Raw genomic sequence first — 11,188 nt, forward strand, 5'->3', positions numbered from 1 at the left:
AAGGCCTCCATTCTTTACCCTAAAGTAACCTGCCCTCACGGACACCAGCACCTCGCCAGCCCCGCCCTGCAAAGCAGAGGTTTTCTAACGTTTTGCTTTACGCTGAAGGCTATTTGTTCCTCTTGCCCTCCAAGTAATTACTTGACATGTGGACATCAGCAAAAAAGAAAAGAGAGGGGAGAAGAGTGGAGAGGAGAGGGGAGGGGAGAAAAGAAAAGAGGAAGGGGAAGGGAAGGGGAAGGGAAGGGAAGGGAAGGGAAGGGAAGGGAAGGGAAGGGAAGGGAAGGGAAGGGAAGGGAAAGGGGCTCCTGGAGAGGGATGTAAGGCATTTTCATGTTCCACCTGGACAGTCCCAAAGACCCCTCTCATCCACTGGCCTGTGTAGTGTTGTGTTGTTTTGTTTTTGGTTTAAAGAACTCTGTGATCTACTTCAATTCATGTTTTGCCAAGAAAGCTAACACAGCTGCAAATCCTTTCTGCCCGGAATGCCTTCCAGCCTTTCCAGAGGCCTCTCTGCTCGTTCAGTGGCCACTTCCCTCCCTCCCAGGCTGGCCAAGCTCTCCCAGCCCACTGCCGCCAACCCACACCCCGCCATCACTCCCCCGCCCTGCCGCCCACCCAGCTCCTGCGAGAAGGCACTCCTCTCTGGAAGTGGCCCTGCCTTCTCTGTGGGTTTCTATTACTTTGAGAAGCGCAGGCCCCCTTGGGCACCCCAGCCCCCCTCCTTAGGCTTCCCCCTCAGAAAACTGGCTCTGCTGCCCGCTGGTAAACCGGCTGGCCGTCACCATGACAACGGCCTGGCCCAGAGCCTGGATGACGCCAGGCCTGACTCCCCTCCCAGCCTCACCCAAATCTGTTTGTTCAAGTTCCAGCTGCTTTTGTCGGGCTTCGTTTTGCTTGTCAGTTGGAGGCAGCTCCGCTGCTGATTGGCTGCGGGGGGCTGGGCTTAGACTCCCTGGGATACCAACCGGGAAGTCAGCTCCCTGCCCGGGCAGGAATTTCCTGGCGCCCTGGGGTATTTCCCCATCGCAGTAAGGAGAGCGAGAAGAGCCTTTCAGGCAAGGCAGAGCCCATAGGAAGCCAAGGCATCAGATAATCCATTCGCGCTCTGATCCCTCTGACGACTTCAAGCAACGAAACTCTTACTAACCCGCCTTGGCTCTGTGATGCCGCACTCATGACTAACGGCCAGCTTCTTGTTTGATAAAACTAAAGAAGCAATACAGCATGTTGACGGAACAGTCCAGCTGTGCATTAACATCAAAAATAAATAAAACCAGAGGCGCCTGGGTGGCTCAGTCCATTAAGCCTCTGCCTTTGGCTTGGGTCATGATCCCAGGGTTCTGGGATCCAGACACACGGGCTCCCCCCGCAGCAAGGCAGTCCGCTTCTCCCTCTCCCTCTGCTCCTCCCCTCCTGCTTGCTGTCTCTCTTCCTCGCTCGCTCTCAAATAATTAAATAAAATCTTTACAAATAATTTAAAAATTAATTAATTTAAAAAACCAGAAAGAAGAAGAAACATGCGGATTTTTGAGGAACAGTTAAAGCGAATGTAGCAACAGACATCCGAGTGAATTCTCACCCCAACATTTGGGCTGGTTTTGCTTCTATTATTTGGATAACTGTAGAAGCAGGAATCTGGAACATCGTTTGTGATCGATTTGAAAACACACTGTCTTGCCTTTTGTCATTTCATCAGGTTTTTCTCTCCCAAATAACTCATTTTAGTAATTTGCTTGGCCTCCAGGGCTCCTGAGTTTACCCCAGGTCCTCTGGTTTGGGATATACAATGGGCTTCTTGTCCCTCAGCGCCTCGTCTAGAAAATGGGGGTAAATTATGCCAACCGGCCCGGTTGTAGAGCATAGCTTAGTCTCGGCACTTACCGAGCTACTGTCATCACCGACTCCTACCGATGCCTGTTTTCTGGGGATCCTGACACTCTTCATAAGAATTACATCATTGATTCAACAAATATTTATTTAACAAATATTTACTAAGCCTCAATTGGCCAGGCACTGTGCTGGCCACTAGTGATAAAGTGATAGAAACAGACACAGTTCCAGCCCCTTGGTAGCTTCTGGACTAGTGAGGGCGACAGCCACGAAAAGAACCACACAAAATGTAAAGTTGCATCTGTGTCCTCTGAGTAAAGCCAGACCAACCTATCTCCCGGCTGAATAACACAGAGGACACCAGTCTTTCATATTGAGCAGAAGAACTTCCTGGCCAATGCCTGTCTTAATTCCTAACTCACAAAATCATGAGATATAATAAGCTGGTCGCTGTTTTAAGCACTGCTCTCCCCCAAAATAATTACATCTGTATTAAGTGCCTAAAGCATTAAGAGAACATGAAACAGAGGAACTAAATTACAACTTATCCGCTTTCCTAGTTAGAATACAAGAGTTAACGTAAGAATTTAGAATGATTTGATCACCTAAAGCCCAGAGTTTCCAGAGATGCAAATTCTCAATCCACAATCCTGCAGAAAAATCCCAGCGGCTCCTTATACCAAACCTTGTTTCGCTCAACAGCGCCCTCTTCTGGCTAGGGGCTCTTTCTCCAGGCAGCTCTTTGCTTCTTGCTGCTTTAAAGGGGTTTGTAGACCGGGATGTCCCTCCTTCATCAAACGTGGGCTGAGTGCCCAGGCCCTTGAGCATAGGGCCTGAAACAGACACAGGCTCCCCACCCTTATGGAGCTGACAGTCATTTGAACTTCCTGACATCTCTGAGAATGTAGAGCGAACTTCAGAACTCCTACTTGATGGATAAGATCTTAACTGAGGGGCGGCAGATAAAACTTTGCTACATTATTGATAATTTGGGACTAGATTTTAGGGTGCAAGGAAACAAAAAACTCCCCCCAAGCGTGAGATTGGTCCCAAATTCCTCACTCTCCATAGCCACACCCTGCCTCATCACTCTCTACTTCTTAACCTTGAGTTCCCTCCTGCTTGGGAAATCTCCTCGTGGTCCCCTGAACCAAGGGCCCCCACCTCTCCACCTCTGTGGCCTCAAGTGCCTCTTCCTGCCACTTCATCTCTGCAGTGATTTCTCCAAAGCCAGCCTAGATTCTCCCTCTTCCCAAAGACTCTCCAGCCTTCCCTAAACATCTTATTCCATAGTATCCCTGCTACTGTAACATACATTTGGGAACGGATATCCAGGCAGGTACTTCGATGTACATCCCATCACATCAAGGGCACGGTCTTTAGAGGGATCAGACCGACATGGAGTTCAAATCCCAGATCTGCCATTTACTAGGCTGTGATGTGAAGAAAGTGACATCGCCTTCTCAACTCTGATTTTCTTGGGGGCACAACATGGGCAGTAACTCCTACCTAACAAGGCTGTTCTGAAACGTAAACAGTATGTTTCAAGCACTTGGCACAGAGTAAACACTCAGTATTTTGTATTAGTCCTTTAACATGTCCAATCTAGGCACCTGCTTTAAAAGCAATCTGGCCCTCGAGGCATCTCCTACAGCCTTGAGCATGCGGGTAGAGAGATAGAACCCAGCACCCCGCAGAGAACAGGGCTGATACAAACAGCCTGGTGCCTAAGGCCCACGATATTTTCTCATATCCATGGAAATAGTTAAATTTCTTTTGAAAATCAGAAGAAAAAAATTAACTTTTACATCGAAAAATTACAAATTACAATATATTATTTATGTTAACATATTTATCTTTATACAATACAGTCCATAAAATATAATTTTCTATTAATTTTTATAGAAGGAACCCACAGAGGCCAAAGTGCCTAGAGCCTGTGAAAGTCATTATGCAGCCCTGATGAAGAAAGATTTCTGCTGTTAAAAGGGGGGGGGGGACGAAGCAAACAGTGTTGAAAGAAGGAATTCGCTCACTAGCTGAGTGTCAGGGTCCCTCCCAGCCCTAACACCTTTCAGTTCAGTGAAGTCCTTTTCCTTCAGCTTGGCAGGATCCTTTACAGAGTGCTTTCTTTTTTTTTCTTTTTTTAAGATTTATTTATTTACTTGAGAGAGAGAGAGCACGAGTGGGAGGGGCAGAGGGAGAGGGAGAAAGACTCTCCAGCCGACTTCGGTCTGAGCTCAGAACCCCACCTGGGGCTTGATCCCCCAACCCTGAGATCAGGACCTGAGCCAAAACCAAGAGTCGGTCACACCACCCAGGCGTCCCCAGAGTACATTCTTTTTTTTTTTTTTTAAGATTTTATTTATTTATGAGAGAGAGAGAGACAGCCAGCAAGAGAGGGAACACAAGCAGGGGGAGTGGGAGAGGAAGAAGCCGGCTCCCAGCAGAGGAGCCCGATGTGGGGCTCAATCCCAGAACGCCGGGATCACGCCCTGAGCCGAAGGCAGATGCTCAACGACTGAGACCCCCAGGCGCCCCCCAGAGTACTTTCTTAAGAGTACATTTCCCAGTGCTTTCAGAATCTGTGTACCATCTGCTTTTAGCAGAAGATCTTGTCCCCCAAGAATTCTGTATGACTTGCAAAATCCCCGTAGGCGCTCTTTATCTACTTGGTCAAGGATTGCCATGCCCGCCAGTGGCCGACAGAGGGCGAAGCGACTCAACCTTAGGAACATCGCAGTGGCGCCCGGAATAGAAAGCTTCTCTGTTCAACCACAGGGGCCTGACCTGGGAGGTCCTTAGAGATGCAGCATCTTGGGACCCAACCCCAGGGAGGATCCTAGACCCCCGTGATCACAATTCATATGATAAGAAGATCCCCAGGTAATTGATATACAACATAAAGTTTAAGAAGCACTGATTTCAAGTTTCTTGTCTGAGAAAGGGAAGCCCACTTGCTCAAGGGAAAGGAGGAGGGGAGAGGAACTGGCTAAGACATCCCTCCCAGCCCCCGAATCTCCTCTTCCTTCAGCCAGTCAGCCAGCATCAATCAAGATGGGACTGAAGCCACGGGAGGGATGTAAAAGCATTTTACAGGTCACAAAGGAACTGGTTTCTTCTTCCATTTCAATAAATACTTATTGAGTGACTACTATGTCCTGGACATCAGGGATACAGTTGTGAGCAAAAAACAGACCCTCTTCCTACCCTCGTGGAGCTTTCACCAAGGAAGAACCATCACACACGTAACTACTGACCTTGATGTTGCCATGTGGGTACAGAGGGCCATGAGACAGTCACGGGAGGAAGGGGACCTGGTTTATACCAAATGGTCAGGGAAGGCCCCTCTGAGGAAGTGAGTTTTAAGCTTGCAATCTGATGCTGCCTGAAAATTAGCCATGAGGGGCACCTGGGTGGTTCAGTCAGTTAAGCATCTACCTTCGGCTCGGGTCATGATTCCAGAGTCCTGGGATTGAGTCCTGCATTGGGCTCCCTGCTGGATAGAGAGCCTGCTTCTCCCTCTGCCTGCCACTCCCCCTACTTGTGCTCGCTCTCTCTGTCTGACAAATAAATGAGTAAAATCTAAAAAAAAAAAAAAAAAAAAAAAAAAAAAAAAACGTTAACCAGGCAAAGAGTAGGAGCCCCTGGCAGGGGGAGAGAATGCACAAAGGTCACACAACAGAGAGGAACGTTGCACTCAAGGAACTGAAAGAAGACTGGTAGTGAGTGAAGCAACATGGGGCTCAGAGAGAGGCGGAAAGTAGTCGGGGGGGGGGGGTTGCCCAGAGTGGAGGACAGAAGATCCACCCCCAAGCTGCGCAAAGTGACTGGCACTCACCCCTGCTTGCCAACGTCCCTGCCAACATCTCGCTCCTGCCCACTGAGTCCCATTCTGCCCGACAGCCCACTCTCTCCTCTTCTAACCCTTCCTCACCCTCCTCCCCACCAGCCACTTCTCTGCTACCTGTTCACCTCTACCTTCCCCTCTCCAGCATCTTCGCCATTTGCCATTGAAACCTGCCTGAGTTCTCCCCGCACTGTCCCAGGCAACCAGACATCAATCTCAGGACAGCTTCTTCCCCTGAAGGAAAGACAATCCAGACGCCAAGAACCACAAGCTTACGGAGGGCTCCGCTTACAGAGGGGCTCATGACGTGCTGGGCCAGCCACCACTTTACACGTTTTTCAGCCAGTCCTGACGACCGTCTGAACTACATAGCTACTCTTGTTCCAGTTTTATAGTTGAGGAAATTGAAGTGTCGAAAAGGTAAATAATTTTTACAATTACACAGCTAGAAACGGGGTGAGCCGATATGCCTTCCCCTTTGTGACAGGGCCTGAGCACGCTACCGTGTGACAATCTTTACTGACGGTGCAGCTGCCTTTCAGAAGCCTGAAGAAGGAGCACACCCTCGGCCCACCCCCAGAAGAAACAATCTTGGATGTGCACAAAAAAATTCGCTGGGAAGGTATCTGCAGCCTTGTCTATAAGAGCAAAAAAATTAGAAACCACCCAAAGGTTATATTTCAACAATGCAGAGTGGGTTAAATTGTTAGATGTTTATAACCAGAATCCTATGTAACTAGAGATTAAATCTGATCACGTAGAAAAATATGTTCATGATCTATGGTGTAGAAAAAGCAGATTACAAAACGTTATGACAGCATCGTCCTGTTTTCATAAAAACGAAAGACTATAAAACTAAAGCGTACAGGAAGGGTAGAATCAGAAGTAATGACAGTCATTACCTCTGTGATGACACTACAGGTGATTTTTTTTAATTTTCTTTATTTTGATTGTCTGAATTGTCAAAGGTTTCACCAGGAGCATTTATTTCTTTTGGAAAGAGAGGAAAAGCAACAACAACAACAAAAAGAAAAATCAGAGAGTGTTTGAACCTTCCCATTTATTATCTATTAAAAAAAAACAAACCGCTCTGCTGGGAACATTTAAAAAACATCTTTTCTTGTTGCAAAAGCAATAGGTGCTTGCCAAAAACAAAAAATCAGAAAGAACAAACAAGCAAAACGAAGAAAAACACATTCCCTCTTCCCCCACAGACAACGAATCCTGGCACCTTCGTGACTCTTCGTAGGTCCTATTTTTTTACAGATCGTTTCTTCCTGTGAGTTCTGGTCTATTGCTAGTCACGGGGGCCCACGCAGTTGCCGTCACAAGAAATAGGGGTTTGGACTGGGGCTTACAGATTCCTCTGTGATCCCCAAACAGCCGCTGAGGTGGATTTCTCCAGGTCTCAGACTGTGTCTGGGATCCCAGAATAGTGACCCCCCCTCGTATAGACCCTGCCATCGGGGAGAACACAACTCCTCGTGGGTCACAAGGGGACAAGAACCGTCAAGTGTGAGGAGAGGACCGTGGGAGTGATTCCCAGCATGTTTGGGATTGCAACACCCTATCACTGGGATTGCAACCCTCCTCCCCCCACCCCAACTTTGAAAAGAACTCAAAGGCATACAAACGGCGTTTGCATATCCCATTTAGTACTTTTCCACACCTGCCGCTCAAGGGAAGTAAGGCTAATTTGGCTTTAAGACTATCATCAGCCTCCTTCCCCCCAGCCCTTGGAGAAGTGCCCGCAGCCAGTCCCGGTGTCCTTGGACGGGTTCGGGAATGGCAGCGCTGAGGAGCTGTGCAGACACGTCCTGCCGTGAGGGAGGCCACACCGCTCCTCGAAGTGCGGGTCGTGGCGCACGATGTCTCTGGGCCATTCCCACACATGCACGCTCCGCAACGACAGGTTTCCGAGGCCCACCCTGCCCACACCCTGTCTTACTAAAGTCCGCTCTCCTGGGAAGGAGCGCAGAAGGGCCTCCAGCTGGCACCTAGCCCCACTGGGTCCACACCCTCAGCGCAGCCCTCGGGCAGAAAATGTTCCTAGAGCTGATGTGCAAGTCAAACCATTCTTGGTTTCTTCAGCGCCTGTGATATCCAGTCACGGCCCAGACCCAGGGCCTCCCCCCTACACCCCAAGCTCCCTGGCTGAGCCGGCGTCGTTGCTTTTCAGTATGCTCGCTCTTCCTTGAAACGTCAGAGATTTTGGAGACCCTCTTCTCCTTTATATATGGCTCCTCTCGTCAGTAATAACCATCGCTTCTGTTTATTAAGCTCCTTCTATGCCAGGCACGTCACCAGCGTGCAATGCACACACCAGTCTTGAGGTAGACACAGTTATCCTCATATCACAGACGAGGACACCGAGGCTCCAAGAAGTAGAGCGACTGGCCCAAAGTCACACAACTGCTGACAGAGACAAGAGTCAACTCAGGCCTGTCCGACCCCAAAGATCACACGCTGTTCTGGAAGGCCGGTGCGAAAGGGAACCGAGAGATCGTATAATAATCCCCATCCATTCACAAGACACCTGAGCTGGAAAATTCATTTACGAACTGTTATATGGCACTTCCGTGCCAGGCACTTTGCAAATAGCAACTCAAAGTATCCTCATCCGATTGCTAGGAGATGGGTACTTACTTTTACAGAGGAGAAACTGACACCCAGAGAGGGGAGTCAACTTGCCTAAGGCCACACAGCACATGGTGCAGTGGGATCTACCCGGGCGATCGAGCCTGTGCTGCCTCTCTGAGCTCAGGAGCAGAGGCCTCTCCCTCCTAATTCTTCGTCCTTTGACCTTTCCACGTGGCCACCCTCCTCTGCATCTCTCTGAGAGTCCTCTTCGAACTTCCTCATCCCTCTCTGGGTAGTGGTGGTGTTCTCTTGTGAAATTGCTTTGTGGACTACTTCTTGTGCAAGGCTATATCTGGTTAGGTCACTATCTAGAGTCCCCCAAAGAACTGACATTTCTGGAAGGTTTGTCGAAGCGAAGCCTTAGAGTTTGCTTTTGCAGGGATTAATCAATTAATCAGCAAGAGCTTACTGAGAGCAGTTTCTGTCCTGAGCCCTGTGCTGGGCAATATGGAATCTACGAACACAAAGACACACAAAACATGGCTCCCACCCTCAAGGAAACAACACTAATGACATGCAAGTGTGCACTCTGAGTGCTGGGTCTGTGTACGGCTGTATTTAGAAGACATATAGGAGAGGAGAGTCAGAAAAGTTGTTATGAAGGAGGTGGAACTTGAAACAGGGCTTTAAAAGGGGGCAGGGTTTGGACAGTAGGAGGGAAAAATACAGTCCAGGCAAGAGAAACAACAGAAGTCTTTTCTGCATCCAAATTGACCAGACCCTCAGAAATAAACTAGAAAGAGAAAGGGCTGGGATTATTTTTCTTCTGTCAAATTTTGCTATTTGTATCAGAATGAACAAAGAGCGCTTCCTTCCTCTCTGGCACCACCACGGTGCTCTTCTGGAATTGGAAAAGGGCGCTGTGCCTCATATGTCCACCAGGGGGCAGAGCTGCTGCTTCTACCGCTGTAACTCCGAGTACAACCAGAGGTGAAGGATCCCAGACTCCAAATCAGCCGGTGGGGGATGACTGAGGCCGGCGGTGGGCACCAATCTTCTCAGCCTGAGCTGCCTTCATACTCAGTCTAGAAGTTAGGGAAGAAATAGAATGTGTAATGTAAGAGGAAGCTGGTTGAGACGGAAAGGGAAGAGACACATTCCCCTATAGAATCTAACCTCTATGTACCATGAAAAGACCTTCCAATGAGCAAAATGGGGTTCCCACGGGTTCAGGCTTTATGCCTTCTGCTGTTGTCTCGGCTGAGAAAAGCTTAATGCAGGGCTTGGGTAACTATGAGAAATGACCAACTGCTAGTCTAAGACTGGTTTCAGGACAGCCACTCTGGTTCTCTGGACAAGAGAAGCCATTCCAGCCACTGAAAGGAGGAATGCTTGTGGCTTTGGAAGTACACACCTCCTGGCCATCACTGCAGGCCCTGGTGTCAGGCTGCGGGCTGTGTACAGCAGCAGGTGTCCCACTGGCATCCTTAAGAGGCCTGAAGTCAGTATTTAACTTTACTGCACACCCTACCATCTGCGCCAGGCAGCAGAGTCCCCAAGCCACAAGAGCACAGGGGGTTAGAGGTGAGGTGGAAAGGACTCTAGTTTGAAGCCAGAAAGCCTCGTCTTTATCCGTCTCTAACTAGCTGTGCAAGTTTGGATGGATGAAGCAACTTCTCTGAGCCTTAGTTTCCCCATTTGTGAAACAGAAAGACTGGATTAGGGGGAAATGTCTGATGTGTGTTCCAGCTCTGATATTCTGGAAAACACACAGTCCTCTGGCCAGAGAAACTGGGGAACTGGGGGGAGGAAGGGCGCGCGACTGAGCGGCTTGAAGAGTTAGCCCCATGCCGGCAGTCGCGTCCCCAGCAGTGGCCTCTGCGGCACTGCCCGCCTCACCCCCGCCTTCAGGGCCCGGCGGCATACACCCACGGCTCCCTCGGAGACTTCTGGAATCTCGTTGGATTCTTCCCAGGAATGCTTATTGCCCTTTACATCTGCAAATCGCTTTACATCAGCAACCCTGCTGCGCGATTATTAATCATCGCAATATTCTTCCTTCCGCCTGTAAGAGGAATTGCGGGGACCCGGATTTATGAAGGTGAAATCCGAAGGTAATTTGCTTAGGATTCATTCAATAATCAGTTAACTGAGTTAATTAAGCGCCTCATAAGAGCAAGGCTCAAAGAGCCACACAAATCCGGTTACTCTTAGGATCAGGGGTCCTCAGCGAGCTTCACTGACATTCCAATTATGCCATGGGGATAGGGGATAGTTCGAAGGTGACGGACGATCCCCCCTCCTCACGAACCTGACTGAGACTGCTACTAACAGCACGATCACTCCAGCCACCCCCACAGTGCATTATACCAGGCCGGGTAAAGGGAAGTGACCTTCCCAAGGTCACTTATCCCCCAAGGGGCAACACTGGTCCCACAGCCTCCGGCTTCAAACCTTCCACTGCGCCATGGGCGAGAATTTTAAGTTCGAGCCTATAAAATATAAAATAGAGTTAGGCTAGGGATGGCAGTTTCCATGATTTCCGGCACCGAGTGAGAAAATCGTGATCCGAGCTCACCCACCCGGGACGGACGAGACAGCCCGAAATCTTGTCTGCAGCCTCAAAGAGTCAAGGAATGTTTAGAGACCTCAGAGCTCATCCGATCACCCACGCCCTCTCTAGGGGTCCCTAACGCCCTCGTCCCTCTCCGCACCTCAGATCTGCGGGAAGAGGCGGGGGCGGGGGGCGCGTGACACACAGCCTCAGCCAGCACCCCGCGGGGGCGTGGCCGGGAACAGGGGGCGGGGCGAGGCGGGAGTCCGGTTCGCCGCCTCCTCCCCACCCGCGGCTCGCGGGCTACGCCAAATATGGGCAGAGCGGAAGCGGCGGGCAGACGTCACGGCGCCGGGTGGGGGCCGCGCTGC

General features: G+C 49.8%; 1 long non-coding RNA gene across 1 annotated transcript; it reads right to left on the reverse strand.

Annotated features, from left to right (window-relative positions):
• Positions 1-6,725: 6,725 nt before the first annotated feature.
• Positions 6,726-11,026, reverse strand: LOC130544801 (uncharacterized). Its single transcript, XR_008961398.1, has 2 exons — positions 10,846-11,026; positions 6,726-9,348 (listed from the first exon to the last, which is right to left on the reverse strand). It is a non-coding gene; the product is annotated as an uncharacterized LOC130544801 (long non-coding RNA).
• Between the last annotated feature and the right edge of the window lie 162 nt (positions 11,027-11,188).

The sequence above is a fragment of the Ursus arctos genome, unplaced genomic scaffold (genome assembly GCF_023065955.2).
Source record: "Ursus arctos isolate Adak ecotype North America unplaced genomic scaffold, UrsArc2.0 scaffold_25, whole genome shotgun sequence".
In the NCBI taxonomy this organism is placed as follows: Eukaryota; Metazoa; Chordata; class Mammalia; order Carnivora; family Ursidae; genus Ursus; species Ursus arctos.